The sequence below is a fragment of the Castor canadensis genome, chromosome 10 (assembly GCF_047511655.1).
Source record: "Castor canadensis chromosome 10, mCasCan1.hap1v2, whole genome shotgun sequence".
Lineage (NCBI taxonomy): Eukaryota > Metazoa > Chordata > Mammalia > Rodentia > Castoridae > Castor > Castor canadensis.
In genome coordinates, this window is record NC_133395.1 from 127308084 (window position 1) to 127327916 (window position 19833).

Genomic DNA, 19833 nt, shown 5'->3' on the forward strand with positions numbered 1-19833 from the left:
AGAATACTGCTTCCTCATTTTACTATTTTCTTGACTAATTATTGTCTTGTCAAGTTCTGTAGGAGGATGAGGGCTTGGAAATAAATTCTCTGTATTGAAGTTCAAAACACAGTTTTCATTGTCCTTTCTCTGTTATTTTTAAAAGATAATTTAGTGCCTAGGATGCTGCTCTCATTTGCCCCTTAATAACCCCAGACAGTCTTCTCATTCATGATTTTGCACTTTGTCTTTTACCCTGGGTGAAGGGTTTTGAATACTTCCCTAAGTAAGCTTCCTTATATAGAATATTTTTACTCAGTCATCTTTGACCAACTCCAGGCTGTTACTGGTATTAGGTGAAGGGTTCTGATTCATTTAATTTTTTGTCTTTTGTTCTCTGAGCAATGCTTAGGTCTGCCCCCTAACTGGGTGCTCTTTGTGACAGTTTTGATCGCTTGATATCCTCAAATATTTAGTTTTCTGTCTTTCCACTCCCTGTTCTAACAGCTAGAGGCTAGGCCTCAGGCTTTCTCATCTTTTTTTTTTTTTTTTTGTGGTTTGAGTGATGGCTCTATGAACCTTGTCCAGGAACTTCTCTGGGCTTTGGGTGGGATGTTGGAAGCTACCTGGAAGTGTGCACAAAGGATGGCCGAGAATGGTTTGGTGCTATTGATTGAACTGCAGTCCTGTGGAAACAGAAATAGAAAGGGTTTAGCATTTGCACTTTCCTCTGGTGGTGTTTTTGCTTATTTTGTGTATTTAGAAAAGGCAGCCATATGCAAACTGCTGACTTACTATTTTCCCTGGAATGAAAACCATTTAGATTATTTCAATGAGTTTTAGCTAAGATTTGTTTGTTCACAGTATTAGTTTTGTTTTCTGGCATCCTGTTTAGAATAAGACCAGAATGTGTCTTTTTTACTTTATGGAAATAAGTGCTACTTCATGCCTTGGAATTTTGCAAACCAACATGAATTTGAAAAATCATATGTTTTCTCCACAGAGTCAAAACAGAAACTCTTCAGTGAAAATTACAGATATGTAAATATTTCCATTTGGGTCACTTATTGTCTTTGAAATTTTTTTGATTAAATTAGTTTAAGATTTTAGAGCAATCCCATTTTCTGCTTAACTTTTTCACTAATTAATTTCTCATTTTGAGAGCAAAAAATAAGATTAAACAGAAGAATTGCTGATCAAAATCACATATACTAGAATATTTGATGTACGGTGGTGATGGGTTCTTTGCTGTTGTCTTTGATGGTGGAATGGATTTAGTTTAACTCTGAGTTTTAAGGTTTAGATTAGGAATAAAAATAGAATTTCATTATTTTAAGAACTACTAAGCATTGATTCAAGTTCCTGAGAATGGGTTATGATTGTTCAACCTCTGGAAAATTTGCACTAGAAGATCTGTATATGTTTAGATAACATTTTCTCCTAATATGGTGATAAGTTGTTTGAATTGAGATTTTGGAATAGTATAACTATCTGGAAAATATTTCAAATGTCACTGTACTTTTTGATTAAATGTGTTTTAAAAATTTGGGTAAATAGGATAAAGATGAGAAAGAAGGAAATGTTATAATTGGATTATTAGGGAGGAGGTATTCTCTTAAGAAAAATTTTTTATAGTTATCTACTAAGTGTCATTAAGTATTAGAAAGGTAGGGAGCACATCATGAAGTTGTAAGAGGAACTATGGATTAAGCATTAATTAAGCTGTACATTTCACTAAACTGGAGACCACGAATGTTTTTGTTCAACATTTTATCCCAGCAAATAGCACCATGTTGGATTTAGTAATTCCTCACTAAATGTTGGATGAACGAGTGAATGTTTTAGGAGGTCTGGTTGAAGGCCAAGCTATGTCTGATTGTGTGACCTTGGGCTAATCAATCATGAAGACTCTGTCTCTTCCTTTGCACATGAAGTGCAAGGAGTAGATCAGGGATCACTGTACAGGGTTCTGCTGCTCCTTCCCTTTGCTGCTCCATGGTAGATATTATAAACCATCCCTCTCCCCCACCCCCTTCAAACCCAGCAGGACCCTTTGACCTTTCTGAATTCAGTGTACCAGCCTTCCATTGATTTGTCATGGATTCAAGAGGTGAAACTTATTTCTTTCCTCTGAGGTTCCTTACACTTGTTCTTTGATTTTGGGTCATTTCATTTTTGTACCTCAAGCCCAATTACAAATCAACAACATTGTGGGAAGTTTCTTGGTCATCAGGTGTTCACTTAAACAACAGTGATGACAGCAGCATGTACCCTTGGTCCTTCATTTTTTCTGGTGGGTTCAGCATATACAGGTAGAATGTAATGAATGGTACAGTGTTTTTCCAGTGGAATAAGATATCAAGAAATGATGAGAGCCACAGTTTTTCACTTTTACTCTTTGAAACCCATTTCTACATCTAGCATGTGATTATTGAATATCTACTGCATGTCAGACTCTATGCTAGTGATAAAATTTTGGGCCAATAAGACAGACACAGGCTGTGCTTTCTTGTAACTCACTGTGGCATAAATATGATGTTAGATCTGTAATTGCTCCTTTAGGGCCAAAAGATGGAAAACTCAGTTCTTTTGAGGGGAGAAAGGAGGAGTGAGGTCTTCTAGAAGTAAACTTTGAGTTCATTACTGAAAGGTCACTGCAAAGTGAATGAGTAGAAGACATTCCAGGTGGGAGCATAACATAGTGTGGCCCTTTGAGTGTGGCAGGAGCCCTGGGAAGCATGGCTGGCTTTATGCAAAGGAGCAGCATTCTGGTTGCTAAATGAAGGTTGGATTGGAAGGTGACCAGATTTGGTATCCGAGAGGCTGGTTAAGATGGTTCCAGCTGAACTATCTTTGTGAGAAATAATTGTACCCACTCACTGTGCAGCCCTGCAGACAGGTTGTGATTGCAAGAGGGCAAAGACCTTGGTCACAGATTTCAAGGGCAAGTAGGTCAGAAGTAAGACTGTGAACAGTGCTTATTGGTGTCAGTGAAGTGATTGCCCATTGATTCACTCATCACATCACCAGGCACCTCTTTTGTACTTAGAACCTGGGAAACACCTGGTGAGTGAGATGGACAAGTCTTTGCTCTCTGAAAGCCTCTGCTCTAAGTTGAAGCACAACCAGGCAAATAGATAGTTCTAGATTGTAATGAATTCTTGATAAGATAAAGGAGTGAAATTCTGAGTACCCATCCTATCCACTGCCCCCGTTCCTTCCTATAGCTAATTTACAGTTTGGGAACATGCTTTCTGCTCCCTCTAATAATTTTTGGGGGATAAGGTTACATAAGAAGATAAGGTCTATGCCTTGTATTGCACAGGCTCGTGTGCATGTGTTTGCATACATACATACACATGGACACACACAGCATACACACACATGTACATTTAAGATGTCTCTCTTTATTCCAGAGATAGACAAATACCTGGAATAAGACATATGGGGGTTCCCATGGGTAAGTCCAGCAGGTAAAGTTCATTACTTTGCTATAGTTTCTGGTGTTTTATACAGAATAACCCTGATTGTTTAGTTTCAGAAGAAAAGTCTTGGCTCCTGTGGTCCTTCCACACATAATTAGATCTTGAAGCTGGCTTTAGTGGCTGCTTCAAATAAGGTTCATATCTGTGTTCCGGTGTTTGGGATTTGTGTGCAGGAACAAGAATTTTCCCTAGTACAGCAAGACTAATGGGCATTAGATAATTGGTATATTGTAAACAGATGTTTAGATACAGAACTGGCCATAACAACCAATTTCTCCACTAAACAGAAATCTTCCCCATGCTCCCCATCCAGCCAAGAATTACCTATAATAATCCAGAGTCAAAATTCAGCTGAATGGATCTCATAAAATTCCTAGCAAGCCATTCTGGGCTCAAGCGCTGTACTTATGACTTATGACTATGTGGAGAGTGAGCATCCCCCATTGTGCGTGCTTGGGAGAGGCAGAAGATAAACTCCAGTCAGACTGTGTGAGGCTTGAATCCCAGCAGCACTGATTTGTAGCTGTGTGAGCCCGGGTGAATTACTAAGACTCTCTTTGTCTCCACCTGTAATAAAATGAGCTAGTAGTTACGCATGAAAGACCTTTGTTCCACCTACCTGGGTTTGTGTGTCTTCTCTTACATTCTATGAGACATTGGGTAACTTGTTCTCTTTGTATCTTAACTGCCTTATCTGCATAATGACGACGACGATGATGATAATCACAGACTCTCTACCTCACTACCTCATAAGGATATATTGAGAATTAAATAAGATTATGTGTGCAAAGGGTTTGGCATAGTACCTGGCAGGGAGTTAGCTTTCAGTATGCTTACTCAGCCATTTTTGCTATCATCATTGTATAGAGCTTTCTAAATGTTCTGTCATGCTATTTGATTACTGCTTTGTTCTTTCTAAAAGTTAAGGCTTCATAAAATACATTTTCTGCTATGTGCTTTTCATTGTCTGCTTTAAAACTGAAGATTCAATAATAGAATTTCTGTGTTGGGGATAAGTTTGCCAGACAATATACTGGATTTCCAGTGAAATCTGAATTTCTGATAAAGAATAATTTTTAATATAGCTATGTTCCAAGTATTTCACGGCATACTTAGGCTAAAATTATTCTTTGCTCATTGATATTTAAGTTTAACTGGACATCCTATGTTTTTATTCACGAAATATGGCAACTATAGTTTGGGAGTAAGCTCTCTCATTCATCTTTTACACACACACACACACACACACACACACACTTAGGGACAGAGTGAATAATACTCTTGGAACAGGAGTATAGAAACAGTTAAGCAAATTTGGAGGAATTCTCTTGTAACTCTATTCTAATTCATTAGCAGTGGGATTATCAACATGAGATTATGTTGACACCTGAATATATATATATACATATATATATATATATATCTTGAAATTCTGCAATGTTTCAGTGTTGCTTCTACCCAAAGGGTACTATTACCAATGACACATTAGTGGGTAGGTGTGCATTCCAGGGAATCCTGAAAACCTCATCATCTTTGAAGGAAATTACCTCATTACTCTTAGAGTCACCTATCCAGGAAAGGCCGTTTCCTGGTTTTCCAAGTAGGAAAATAAACACATGTGTGGTTAGGTTAATAATTTGGAGTGATTTCATTGTACTTACAATTTAAGCTAATTTTTGAGTAGGTTTTCTCTTTGATCTGCTAGACTAGTTGGAGACTTTGAGAGAAACACAGTCTAAGGCCATATCATCTTGAACGTGTCCAGTCTCGTCTGATCTCAGAAGCTAAGCAGGGTTGGGCCTGCTCAGTGCTTGGAAGGGAGACAAATACATCCAAGACTGAGAGCCTTTCCATTCAATCAGCAGTGAGTGTGTACCATGCATATGGGAGAGATGAATCTACAGTGTAATTCCTGCCTTCGGAAACTTTGGAGTGTAATGAAGTACCAAGGCAAGAAACAATTATGACTGAAGGCCAATTAAATAAGGCCAGGGTCCAAGGCAAGTGAAGCCAGGTCCCAGTTGGTTGAATGTAGGAAGTGCCTAAATCTGGAGGCCCGGTGGAGTAGGAATGGATTCTATTAGAAGTGGCTTCCTTATGGGTAAATTTGAGAGCATTGCTCAAAGATGAGAATGATTTCATTTAGGAAATAAATGTTCTTACATGTAGGCTTAGCATTTGCAATTACTGGAAGTGGCCACATTTGGAAATAAGTAGGTTACTTAGACATGATAAAAATATATACAGCACCACTGTAACTGCTCACAACCTTCTCTCTCAGGTGTGATGGTTCATGGTGTAGAATTTCCAGGTCTGAAATTTGACTTTAGATAGGTGGAGCTGGATTTATTCCATGTTGGTTTCCTAAATATTTGTCATGCACCTTCTGTTGCCACATATGGGGTGGCTTGGAGAATCTTGGGCAATATTTAGGGACTTGTTTACATGGTAACTTAATCCAACTCAAAGTTGTGATTTAAATGGAATTTTATTTTCTTTCTGTCTTGAACTCTTCCAGTGATTTCTGATTGGAATTTTGAAGAATCAAGAGCAGGAGGATTCCAGGAGAAAGCCTCTTGTGAGGCACCCTTGACTTTGAGTATTTGCTTAAATGACTTTGAAAGCCAGTTTAACTCATTTCCTGTTGGTATGACACTTGTTTATGAGACTTGGCCCACATTAGTTAATAGACTTAATGGTTTTGAATGGTCCCAAATGACTCTCTAGTAGTGTGCCAGGGGAGAATTTTCTAGATGGGATGCAGAACACATATAGCTTCTTAAGAGAGAAGCTATCTCCATCTTAGCTTTAAGTACAGAAATTTAGAATCCTGTAAAATAACAGCTACCATTACAATAAATGCTAAAATATTTTCAACAGTTCTTTTCTAGTACTTTTTCCTTTTTAAAAATGATTCCATGTGAAATTAATATAATTTAAAAATGACCCCAGCATTCAGAACTTCCCTGGCAAAGGGATTAAAGTGTGACAGGATGTTCATGCTGGGTAAGAGATGTGAAATGGAGAGCTGGATTCGGTCGCCTGCCAGGTGCATGACTGGGAGTGCTAAAACCGGGCTTGGGAATCTTTTCCATTTTTCAACTTCTCTGTGTGTTGGACTAGAAAGCTCTAAATTAGACTAGAAATTAGTGAGGCATTTAGTGATCCTTGGTATTTCACCTTGGTCAATAGAATTGGCGTGTGTCTCTCAAGTTCAGACAGGCTGTTTGCTATGGATGTTTTTGCTAGTCCAGGTACTGGTAAGGTGAGCTAGAGCCTGGATGCAAACCTTTATTGGGTTCTTAAACATGAAAGAGCATAAACTGTTTATGTAAGTTTGGGTCTGGCTGAATGTTATTAAGCTTTTTTCCCCTGATGATCAGGCCAAATATTATGTAGTTTTAGTATCTTCCCTGGGTTCCTTCTGTCTTGTTTTTGGCCACTCTTAATATCTTCCTTTATATATCTGTCATTAAATTGTAATTGAAGTTTCATGTTTTATATTTAGAATGATGCGTGCCATCATTCAGCTGTGCCAGCTATTCAGGCTTCATGGTAAATGTTGGCTGATGCCAGAAAGTTTTTGAAATCTGTTCTCTTTTTGGGGATGTCCAAACCATTCCTTTTCCCTCCCAAATTAAGATTGCACAGGGAAGCAATTCAGAAATTGTTTCTGCTTCCGTACATGTAAAAGCATCTTGTTTCTGATAAAATTATTTTGGTTTGTCAGTTTCCTCTTCCACCCCATCAAACAGCTTTAAAGGGGTTTGCTCTGACAAGTCTTTATGACACTTCATTCCTGACTTCTATGCAGGCTATCGGTTAATGTCAGTTTAGGAATGAACACATAGTGATGGCAGATGACACCTTGCCACAAGCTGTGTTCCAGGGGCTGCCAGATACTATCAAACATTTAACAGCTCTTGAATTCTCTGGATTTGAGCCACTTTTGAACTCTGTCCATCAATTCATGGAACTAGTCATTGAACTAATATTTATTGAGGTTTTGCTATGTGTCAGGCACCCAGCTAAGTGTCAAGAATGCAGTGGGAAACAGTCCTTGTGTGTATATGTGTGTGTGTGTGTGTGTGTGTGTGTGTAGAAATAAACACGTAGATAAGTAAAATTCTTATGTGCTAAGTGGTGACAAGTGCTAGAAAAAAAGATAAACCACGGGCAGGTTTTGACCTGTAATTTAAAATTGAGTGGACATGAAAGGCCTCAGTGAGAAAATGACAATTGAGGAAAGACCTGATGAAGATGAATGTGTGTGTGGGGGGGAGCATAGCAGACAGAGGCAAGGATAAGCACTCAGTCAGGAATGTGTCTGATTGAGAAACATCATGGCAGCCACTGTAGCAGAGTGGGAAGGAGTGGGAATGGGGCTCCAGAGCAACGGAATCTGAGCTAGGCAGCCCTGGGAGGAATTGTAAAGACTCGGGCTTGTACTCTTCTGTGGATGGGGAACCATTGCATATTTCCAGCTAGAGGAGTAATGTAATCTGATTAATTTAGTTAGCAGCCGATGGTGAGTGGTCTAAGAATTTGGGGGTCAGTTGAGTCTTGGCTTTGTCCACAGGCAGGGGAAAATATGTTCAGTATTCTGAACTCTGATTTTTTTTCCTATGAAACAATGTTAAATTTTAATGGCTTTCCAGGTTTGGATGCTGCTACTCTGGATTAGTCTATTCTTCCCTCCAGTTTCCTATATGTGGTTGATTACATTTCTTTTGAGTATGCAGACCTGAGCCATAGATGCATAGATGTATAAAGGATTTGAACTCAAGTCTTTGTACTTGCTAGGCAGGTGGTCTACTACTTGAGCCATGCCCCCAGCACTTTTTGCTTCAGTTATTTTTTTCAATAAACAATTTGAAATTTATGCCTAGACTGACCTGGACTGGTATCCTCCTATTTATGCTTCCTGTGAAGGTGGGATGCTAAATGAGCACCCCATGCCCAGGTTTTATTGGTTGAGATGGAGGGTAGCCAACTTTTTGTCCAGTGGTTTGAGATAGTGGTCTTAAACCACTGTCCTCCCAATCTCTGCCTCCTGAGTAGCTAGGATTACAGGGTGAGCCACCATGCTTGGCTAACTTATCTTATTTGCAAAAAAATTTTCATAAGCGCTCACATTGAAAACCTTGCAAACTGTAGGTGATTTCATATATCAATATTGAAGTTTGCTTGTAGACTTAATGGTGTGAGTAATCACATATTTTCAGCTTTATTGTATAGCATTAATATTTCATAGTCACAGAAAATAGAATTAATTTATTGAGTGCTATACTGAGCTATCAGTTGTGATACAGTGATAAACATGACACAATTTTTTCCCTCAAGAAGTTGAGGAGGAGAACATGGTCTGGGTTAAGGTAGGGTCACTCAGCAGTGTTAATGGTAAGAAAGAGGGCAAGAAGCCATTGCCAATTTGAGGCCTGCTGAAGTCCTCTGCAGACTAATATTCAGGTGCATCTTTATACCAATGTTCTTTTTTTTTAATTTATTTTTTATTATTTTATTATTCATATGTGCATAAAATGCTTGGGTCATTTCTCCCCCCTGCTCCCACCTCCTCCCTTACCACTCCCTCTGCCCCCTCCCTCTCCCCCCACCCCCTCGATACCTGGCAGAAACTATTTTGCCCTTATCTCTAATTTTGTTGAAGAGAGAGTATAAGCAATAATAGAAAGGAACAAGGGTTTTTGCTAGTTGAGATAAGGATAGCTATACAGGGAGTTGACTTACATTTCCTGTGCTTGTGTGTTACCTTCTAGGTTAATTCTTTTTGATCTAACCTTTTCTCTAGTTCCTGGTCCCCTTCTCCTATTGGCCTCAGTTGCTTTTAAGGTATCTGCTTTAGTTTCTCTGCATTAAGGGCAACAAATGCTAGCTAGTTTTTTAGGTGTCTTACCTATCCTCACCCCTCCCTTGTGTGCTAAAGCTTTTATCTTGTGATCAAAGTCCAATCCCCTTGTTGTGTTTGCCCTTGATCTAATGTCCACATATGAGGGAGAACATATGATTTTTGGTCTTTTGGGCCAGGCTAACCTCACTCAGAATTATATTCTCCAATTCCATCCATTTACCAGCGAATGATAACATTTTGTTCTTCTTCATGGCTGCATAAAATTCCATTGTGTATAGATACCACATTTTCTTGATCCATTCGTCAGTAATGGGACATCTTGGCTGTTTCCATAACTTGGCTATTGTGAATAGTGCCACAATAAACATGGGTGTGCAGGTGCCTCTGGAGTAACCTGTGTCACAGTCTTTTGGGTATATCCCCAAGAGTGGTATTGCTGGATCAAATGGTAGATCAATGTTTAGCTTTTTGAGTAGCCTCCAAATTTTTTTCCAGAGTGGTTGTACTAGTTTACTTCCCACCAACAGTGTAAGAGGGTTCCTTTTTCCCGCATCCTCGCCAACACCTGTTGGTGGTGGTGTTGCTAATGATGGCTATTCTAACAGGGGTGAGGTGGAATCTTAGTGTGGTTTTAATTTGCATTTCCTTTATTGCTAGAGATGGTGAGCATATTTTCATGTGTTTTTTTGCCATTTGAATTTCTTCTTTTGAGAAAGTTCTGTTTGGTTCACTTGCCCATTTCTTTATTGGTTCATTAGTTTAGGGAGAATTTAGTTTTTTAAGTTCCCTATATATTCTGGTTATCAGTCCTTTGTCTGATGTGTAGCTGGCAAATATTTTCTCCCACTCTGTGGGTATTCTCTTCAGTTTATAGACCATTTCTTTTGTTGAGCAGAAGCTTTTTAGTTTTATGAAGTCCCATTTATCTATGCTATCTCTTGTTGCTGTGCTGCTGGGGTTCCATTGAGAAAGTTCTTACCTATACCTACTAATTCCAGAGTATTTCCTACTCTTTCCTGTATCAACTTTAGAGTTTGTGGTCTGATATTAAGATCCTTGATCCATTTTGAGTTAATCTTGGTATAGGGTGATAAACATGGATCTAGTTTCAGTTTTTTGCAGACTGCTAACCAGTTTTCCCAGCAGTTTTTGTTGAAGAGGCTGCTTTTTCTCCATCATATATTTTTAGCGCCTTTGTGAAAGAGAAGTTAGTTATAGTTGTGTGGCTTCATATCTGGGTCCTCTATTCTGTTCCACTGGTCTTCATGTCTGTTTTTGTGCCAGTACCATGCTGTTTTTATTGTTATTGCTTTGTAATATAGTTTGAAGTATTTGAGTATTGTGATGCCTCCAGCATTGTTCTTTTCACTGAGTATTGCCTTGGCTATTTGTGGCGTCTTGTGTTTCCATATAAATTTAACGGTAGATTTTTCAATCTCTTTAATGAATGTCATTGGAATTTTGATGGGAATTGCATTAAACATTTAGATTACTTTCACACCAATGTTCTTTAGATATGTTTCCAACGTCCAGTTAGGTCTCATGCCACACAGAGTAGGAGGTGTTGGGACATGGCAGCCTCTAGTCTATAGCCCTGAGCAATTTGGCTCAGCCCCAAACTTGCATCATGTTGTTTAGCACAGCAAGGTCCTGCAATTAACCCTCTCTAGAAAGTAGTGTAGAGACCATCTTTTATTATTCAAGAATGTCCTTTGGGAATCTCACCCTTCTTCCCTTCCGCTGGAATATTTCTTTTACTGTGATGATTTAGTGCCCCTTATTAATGGCAGCCCAAGTAGAGCATGGCTGGCTGGTCCTTTATCTTCTGTGTAGAGAAGTGCTGTTTCAGCCTTGCCTTGTCTTCAGGCCTCTGGAGTGAATGTCAGGTGCAGCCCCAGTCATTTTATCCACTGTTGTAATTTAGTTCTTATGTTCTATTAAATGGCCTCTTCTTGGGTTGCCTAAGAAGTGTTCTAAGTTTCCAGGTCAAGCATTGTGGAAGCAACTTTCCAAAAGGTAGGAGGGCTACCACCAGCCCAGACAGGTCTTTCAGTTGAGTCTGGGAAAATATTGAGGAGTGGGGTGCTGGGGGCCTTGCAGCTGAGGGAATCGGTGATTATGGCTACCAATGTCATGACTATGAGAAGGATGAGACCAGACCTCAACACTTGAGCTGACCTTGTGGTCATGCTTAGGGGTGGATGATTAGATCAGTGAACACTGTTAGAGCTGGAGGAAAAAAGGAAGCCCAGAAAGGTGAAGCGGCTTGCAAGGTTTAGTGGTAGAACTGGAAACAGAAGCAGGAGCCCTTGCCTCCCACATCACACTGTCTCCTTGCAGTTCTTCTTTCCACTTCAGGCCTTGACATATGTTCTTCCTACCATCTTGAATACATGCCCACCACTTTTCTGTTTGCTTCCTACCTATCCTTCAGCCTCAACTTAAAGGTTGCTTCCTGATCCACCTTCTGGCCTCCTCATCTAACTTAAGTTGCAGGTTCTTGTATGGATTTCTGATCTTTACTTCCTATTAATTATATAATTATTATATATTCATCTGTGTGCCCAGAGTCTGACTCTTAACTCCGTGAGGCCAGGGTACATTGTTATTTTGTTCATCATTGTATTTCCAGAGGTAAGACCAGACTCACACAGATAGGCAATGTACCAATATTTGTGGATTAAATGATTCTGTAAATGAAAGAATAGATGAATGAAGGGAAGACTTTGGGTTTTCTCTTACCTATTAAATATCTGTGTCTACACTAGTTCAGGTTAACAAACTTATTGATTTTGTACATTATCAAGGATACAGAAGATGTGACTTCTTTCTCTAATATGACTAAGTGACTAAGTCTATGGCCTTGAAGTATTTTATTGATGTTGTCTCTGTGCAAAACCACACTCAATGAGGCATACAAGTCAGCAATCTTTAATTGGTATAGGTTTGACATATAGGGGTATGATTTATCAATTTATTTTGCTATAGTTGCATATTTATACTTGCTAGTTCCAAAATTGAGCTTTAAGGCAATTTGGATCCCCCAGTCCTATTTATAAAGAATGAGAAGTGAAAGCATTGCTTATCCTTAACAGAATTCATAATGCTTTTTGGAGGGAAATGTTTTGACTTGAGGATGAAACACATAAGAGAGTACGAATAGAAAATGAAGTAAGGATTTCTCTAGAAGAAAAGGCAAAATTTTCCACTGTATGTAGAAAGAAAAGCAGCACAGTGGACTTTACTTCTACAACCAAACTGCCCTAAGAGTTCATATAAAACGATGGGCTTTTCCCAAGCTGGGTTGGCATGCTTAATTTATAGAGAAAGCGTGCATTGTTTTGCAGTGTGCACTGTGGTTATACTGGCTCCGAGAAGATTAGCTCAAAGGTATATATGAATAGTCACACCCTGAATTACATGAACTGAACACTTATAAAGAGTTGGAAAATCTGATGCATATTGTTTCCCAAGGGGGAAAAATTGAGGCAATGGGGGAGTGAAACCCAGAAGTTCCTGCTTTATAGTCCCTTGTGTAGTGTTTGTTAGCTCTGTGACCTGTGATGACTAAAGTAACTTCTCTGAGCCCCTGAACTCCCATCCATAAAGTGAACTGAGGATAAAAAAAATGCCAACTGCTTTCAGAATTATTCTGAGGACTTCATGAAGTAATGTGTAGAAAATGTTTCAGTGCCTAAGCTCATTATAAATGCCCTATCGATATTCTTACTACTCAGGAGAGGGTACAGTTGATAGGGTGTAGTTAGTTAAGGGCACAGACTCTAGAGGCCCTGGCCTGGGTTTGACTCCCATATCTACGGTTATTGGCTCAGCAATCTTCTGTGAGTTTCTTGACCTTGCTATGTTTGAGTTTCCTCTTATGTAAAGTGAAGTAGTAATAGAATTGCTACATAGGGTTATTTATGTAGATTAACCGAGTTAGTATTTGTCAAGTGCTTATAACAACTCCTGGTCCTTGCTAAGTGCTCTGCAAATGCTGGCTGTTGTGGGTGAGGAGCCTGAGCCCTACACACAGATGGCCGGGCTCATAAGCTGGGCTCCATTACCACCTGTGCAACCATGAAGAAGCTGCTTGATGTCTTTTTTATAATATGGGGATGATTCTACTTGTAGTGCCAAGTGCTGTGAGAAACCAGTGAGATGATGTGTATATAAATGTTTAGTATAGGACTTGAACAAGTTAAACATTCATTAGGCCATGGGTGAAGATTTCTTAGAATAGCTACCAACATGGCTACTGTTGCTAGTATACCTCTGGCTTATCTAGAACTCACATTCTAAGATGGATTCCACAAGCACTGTACGGAAATGAAGATGACTAGTACGTGGAAAATACTGTTGAGGTGTACATACTGCTGTTACTGTTGTTATGTTTACCTAAATGGAGCCTTTTCAGCAAACTGAAAATGCCCAGGAAAAGTCTCGTAATTGTATAAAAACTTACTGATCATGAAATATTAAAGTTAGGGTCAATATTAAGTATTTAATTTTATGTTCATGGAAAATCAGTCAGGAAACAACAGGAGCTAAAATTTCCAAAACAAGAAAGAGAAAGTGAATATATAAACTGTTTAAGTCAAGTCTTAAACAGTGGCTAGGATTGAGCTCACAGGGTAAAGTTTTGACATGGCTTGAATTTCCAACATTAAATCCCACTTTTGGTGGTAGCAATGCATCTCCAGAAATGGATAAGTCCCAATTCTAGTGTCTGTAACATTTTCCACTTTGGTCATTTGAGTCACTGTTGATACAATGTCCATATTTAAACTTTTGTGTTGTTTTGCAATATGCTTTAAGTTCAACTTCCTTTTTAAGATTAGGGTAAAGGGAGAGGTGGCAAAAACAATGTATACACATGTAAGTAAATGTAAAATGATAAAATAAAGGAGAAAAGAAAAAAGAAGGCAGAGAAGAAAAAGCAGGAATTATAGTACAGAGATATAAAGGGTGTTTGAGAGGAGCATTTGGCCTGCAGTGCCCTGTGGTTTAAGGAGAGATGGGAGTTTGCTTACACTGAGCAATTGAGTATGCAAAGAAGAGCAAGTGGTTGTATTAATGTGTGAATATTTGCTAAGAGTATAGCATGTCTCAAAGGCCAGAATGTGGAAAAAAGAGGAATTTGAGTTTGTTGTCATTGGGACCAAAGATTGGAGGACTTTTAAAGCCATGATTAGTGGGATAGGTTTTATTTGGAGGCCAATAGGGAGGCATCGGAAAGTTTTAAGTAGTAAAGATGGGATCCTGTGTTTCCGAAATATCACTGAGGCAGCACCATGGAGAATGGATTGTAGACAGTGGTGGAGAAACCAATAAGGTACAGTGCAGACAAGAGAGATGCCGCCCTGGGTTGGCATGGTGGTTTTGGAGATGGAGAGCAGAGAGTGGAAAGGAGAGATACTGGGAAGCAGGAGCACCGGCTTGACTGAAGTTATGAGAGAGTGAGGTTAGGTGGTTAGGTTTCTCAGGTGGGTAGAACAATGGTGTTGTTCATGGGGATGGGGCTCTCAGGAGAGAAATAGGTCAGGGAGGGTGGGTGTTCTGTGCACATGGGGTAGGTCAATGAGACGGAACAATCTTGAGACAGCAGTAGGAGAGGAACAGTTCAAGGTGGAGTTTGTATATTAATCTGGTTTTCATTTTCATGCATGAAATGTAACAGCCAATGAACACCTATCTAAACAATCAGAGATTCATTTTTCCCCATACAAGAAGCTCAGAATTCTGACCACTGCCATCATTTGGTGAATCCATGATGTCAGAACCAACTTCTCAGCCATTTTTCTTGGTTTTTGGCTAATGTTTGTCAACTTGTGAAGGTGTCACTTGTAGCAGGAAACACAAGCTTTTCCAGAAGCTCCCTCCTGATGTCTCCTTGTAACTTATCAGGCAGAACAGTATCAGGTGGAGGGCATTGGAACTCCTCCATAGACACAGTACTGTCCTGAGCAAATTATGATTCTTGTTAGTATGAAACGAAGCAAGTGTGTATTGTATATGCAATTAGTTGGTTGTGTTTGCCTCAGCCAGTTTTCACTTAAGGAATGAAGGGATACACAATGTTTGAGGACATAGAAAAGTTTAATCAAATGGATAAGAAATTTCCGTGGCTATATTTCCTTTCAACTCTACAGTGACTCTCAAGCTACAGTTTCTTATTACTGTATCAATTATGAAATGTGTTTAAAGACTTACTTTATTTTTCTTAGATATCTTCAAAGACATAACTGAATTGTCTTAAAATATATTAAGTACATCTTTCCCTATCTGATTAAAATTCTAACCTGCAAAAGATTTTTTTTCTCCTCAAATTTATTACAGACCTTACTTATTCTAAAACTCTCAGCAGACTTCTCTAAGTTTAAAGCAAATGTGGAAAATTCCATTTGTTGTTCACCAACCCATATGCAAGTAAAGGCAGAGAATGTATGATGGAAAATGTCATATCCTTTCCTATGACTTTTGTCACTCTTAGGGATAGAATTGTTCTGTGTTTAAAAGTAGAGAAAGGAAATGTTTGTTCATTCTTTTTGAAGGTATCACTAATTAGGGTATTATAAGATGCAAATATTTGTCCTCCACTCCAGTTTAATTCAATATAGTCTTGTTAACTAATAGATGCAGATTTTTGTTAGTGCCTATTTTAGCTAACAGAAGTTCTGAAAGTCCCTGAAATATAGAAGAAGGAGCAGAGATTTGGGGAAGAGCCTGCCATTTATGCTCTGTGATCTTGGAACTATTCTTTAACCTCTCTAAACTGGTTTCTTCTATGCAACTGGGTTGAGAGTGGAGATAAGTCTCAGTCCTGCACATACATTACTTATACAAAGACATCTTGGAAACAAGGATGGCTATGGCACATGTAAAATATAATGGGGTGTAGAATAAGGAAAGATTAGTTTCTGTTAGGAGACACTGTCGAGGAAGGAGTTGGAACTCCCCCTTGGAAAGTGTGGGGATTTACAGAGTGATGGTGGATGACTCCAGGCCAAGCAGGTTCATATTGTGCATAGTGTTTGTGAAGATTCAAGGGATAAAGCACTGAATGAAGAGAGAGCCTTGAAAATCTGTCTGACTGAGTTAGTTGGGACTTTGCTCTGTAACTGATGGGAAGAAAAGGAAGACTTAAAAATTCACAGAAATTTAATTTTGATAGAAGTGGAATTTATGGGTCAAAGATTACAAATATTTGACATTTCCATAGATTTATAAAAAAGTTAACTTTAGATTTCTGTGCAAGAGAAGAAATACTGATATCCAGGATTCTTTCCCCAATGGTAACCCTTGAGTCTAATGTCCCAGCCAGGAAGTCAACTAAAGACTTTTGAGGGGAGTCAAGACCCATGTTAAGTGGCTTATTTGGCAGCTGTGGAGTGGGATGGATTAGAAAAACAAAGCTGAGTCTAGAATACCCTTCCCAGGCTCCTGCAGGAACGTAAGAGAGGGATGTGGAGACAATGGAGTTGGGAGTGGATGTTTGATGTAGGAGCAAAAGGACTTGGCAGTCAGGTGGGGGTGCTGAGAGCAGTTGGTGCTTTCCACAGCATTCAGCAAGGAGGTTTTGAGGGTCAGTTGTGTGCCATGATCTAATAGATTCAAAAGATCTAACAGAGGCCAAAGGATATGACTACAGGGTCATGTGGAAGTTGTGTTAGACTAGGTGGATAGTGAGCTCTATCTAGAGGGGCTAACGACAATTCTGCTGCTGACAGTTACCTTATGGGAATGTAGGTCCATTGTGACTGGTATTTTGATTTTGCAAAATACAGAAATTTAGATTTTTATGTGCAATCTCTCAATTTCTAAATGTTACAAAAATTTTTAAAAGCTATAACCCAACTAATGCTCATAAGCCTCCTCCTGGGTTCCCATCTCTCTTTTCTTGATGGAATGTTTATTCCAATTATCTACTGCTATAGAATGAATCAGTCACTCTGGGTAAGCTTCATCGGATAATCTAACAACTTTTATCTCTCATAGAGAGAGGGCTTGCCTGGGCTCAACTGGGCAGTTCTTCTGCTGGCCTGTCTTAGTGTCTCTCATAGATGTGCAGTTAGATGATCGCCGGGGTTGGGGGTATCTGGAGACCTGACGTGGGCCTAAGATGACTGGGACTTTCTCTTCCCCCATACATTTTTATAAACTTTTGTGGCCTCACCATGTAGCCTCTCTCATGTGGCAACTGGACTGGTGGCTCAGGGAACCCCACAGTGAGTAGTGTAAGAGGAAGCCACAACCCTCGTTAAGGCTGGCTTCAGAAGGGCCATAGACTCACTTTGAATGCAAGTTTCCTCAGCCCAGATTCACTGTGGGAGGGGACTGTGCAGGGAAGGAAGGCTGGGAGAACTGTTTTACTGGTGACCACAAGATGTGGGTGACACTGCTTATCAAGGGTAAGAGGAGAAGACAACTAATTCTCCTGTTCACTATCTCATGTTATTCCAAGGTTTTTTTTTTGAGAACAGCATAATTAACTTCTAAATAGTTACTGTGATTTTGGAACAACTTGGTTTTTCACACAGTGGCTTACTTTGGAAGTATAACTTGTAGTTACTTAGTTTCCAGTCTTTAAAAAAAATTAAGATTATTAAAGGTTAAGACAGACTTATTCTAGTTTTGATGAGTGTGTATTTTTCAAATATGTAAGCAGGTGGGAATATCTTGTCCATAATCTTCTATCTCTTCTGAAAAGAGGCCACTCAAATCTGTTAATAAATCCTGAATCTTTATCAGTCTAAACTGATACAGTTACCATGCCTTGTGTTGTGGTACATTGAGTCCTCCTTGGACTTAGGACCGGCTGCCTAATTTTCAGGGCCCAATATAAAATGAGTATGTTGGGCTCCTTGTTCAAAAGTTGTTAAGGATTTCAAGATGGCTACTGCAGAGGTTAAAACATGTCCAGGCCCTATGTGATTGCAGAGGTCTCACGCCCACGAAGCCAGTCCTGCTTAGGTCCTTGAAAATGGGTGCCAAATGTTGGGGTGTAGTATATTTTTTCAGTAAAGGGTTATTTGCTTTAACCAAATCATCATTAGCTTTTGATACCCAAAAGGTCGGAAAGTTACTGCTTAGACAAACCAAAAAGGCAAGAGCTCTGTGTTTCAAAAGTTCTCTGCTCCCAAACCCAGTGTAGCTTTATCCATTGCCACAGGACTTGGAAGGCATCAGTCTGAGCTTCCTGCTCTTCAGCCTTTTTAAATTTGTGTGGTGCCAACCTAGTTGAGGACAATAGATATTGTGGAGGGTTTGACATGCCTCCTCCTGAATGCACTTCCTCCCTACTAACTACGCTCTGCTTCTGAAGCATCCAGAATGGATTGCCCATCTAACTGAAGGTCTCCTAACTTCCTGCAGAAGAGACACTAGTGCACAGTTCATTTTCACTCGGGATGTGGTAGTCAGGACAGATGGCCATATTACATACCTTTCAGGGGTATGTTCAAATCATGGTTTAGGGATGGCAGCCTGAGTGGCTGTATGCAGAGATGCAGACATGTAAGATTCTCAGTCTGCTGTAATAACTCACAGAGATGTTCTTGGAGCTGAGTTTTTAATAATGCATGAGCCACTTGAGTTACTTAATTGGGCCCTTGACCTGTAGCATCATAAGCTCTTAATTTTATATCGTCTATCGATCAGTGGATGCCAGAGCCTCATTACCCTCACGCCTACTTGCCTGACCCTCCTGAGAGAATAATAGTAGCCAACATTTATTGAATGCTTATTATGTGTTAAGAACTCTGCATGCATTATCTAATTTTATCTTCACAACAAGTCTATTAGTTACTGTTATTCTTCCATTTAACAGAGGAGAACACTGACATTACAGGGTAGCATGACTTACCCTAAGTCACACAGTTAATTAAGTGAGAGGCTGTGACTTGAACTTTGCACCGTCTAATTTCTAAGCCCAAGGAGCATTACAGAATGTGTGCAATATATTACATGACAGTATTCATTATTGAAGGCTTATTTTTTTGTAGGCCGTTTCTTGCTTCTGGATGAGTCCCTGATTAAATAGTCTCCACCTGTGCTTGTTTCTCAGGCTCTTTAACAGTTTTCAAAGTAACCACAGGTCATACATAAACTCTGGGCTTCCTTTATTGCTATCTGAAGTCAGTCTTGGAATATTTAATCTGTATTAATTGAAATTACAAATGGTAAAGGCTTTGGGGGATTATATTCTAGCTGTGTGCTTTATAGCTACTCCAGGGAACATTCAAGTTTACTCATTTCTTTGGCACAGGTGAGACTAAAGCCCTAAATATACCAGAGAATTTCCTAGTGGTGATAAAGGAAATTGCTCTCATCTAATTTATACAGCTTTCAGTACAATGTGCTGAGAGAGGGATGAAACCAGTTGCACTGATGAAACCTTTTTACTTTCTTCCTTCTTTTCTGGGTAACACCTAAAATTCTGTTTTCCCATAAGAACAATGTCCAGGTAAATTCATTTATGTGAATAGTTAGGCTCTTTTG

General features: G+C 39.3%; 1 protein-coding gene across 16 annotated transcripts in view; it reads left to right on the forward strand.

Annotated features, from left to right (window-relative positions):
• Positions 1-19833, forward strand: part of Mitf (melanocyte inducing transcription factor) — a 357640-nt gene that overhangs the window by 20017 nt on the left and 317790 nt on the right. The gene's annotated exons all lie outside the window — the stretch shown is intronic.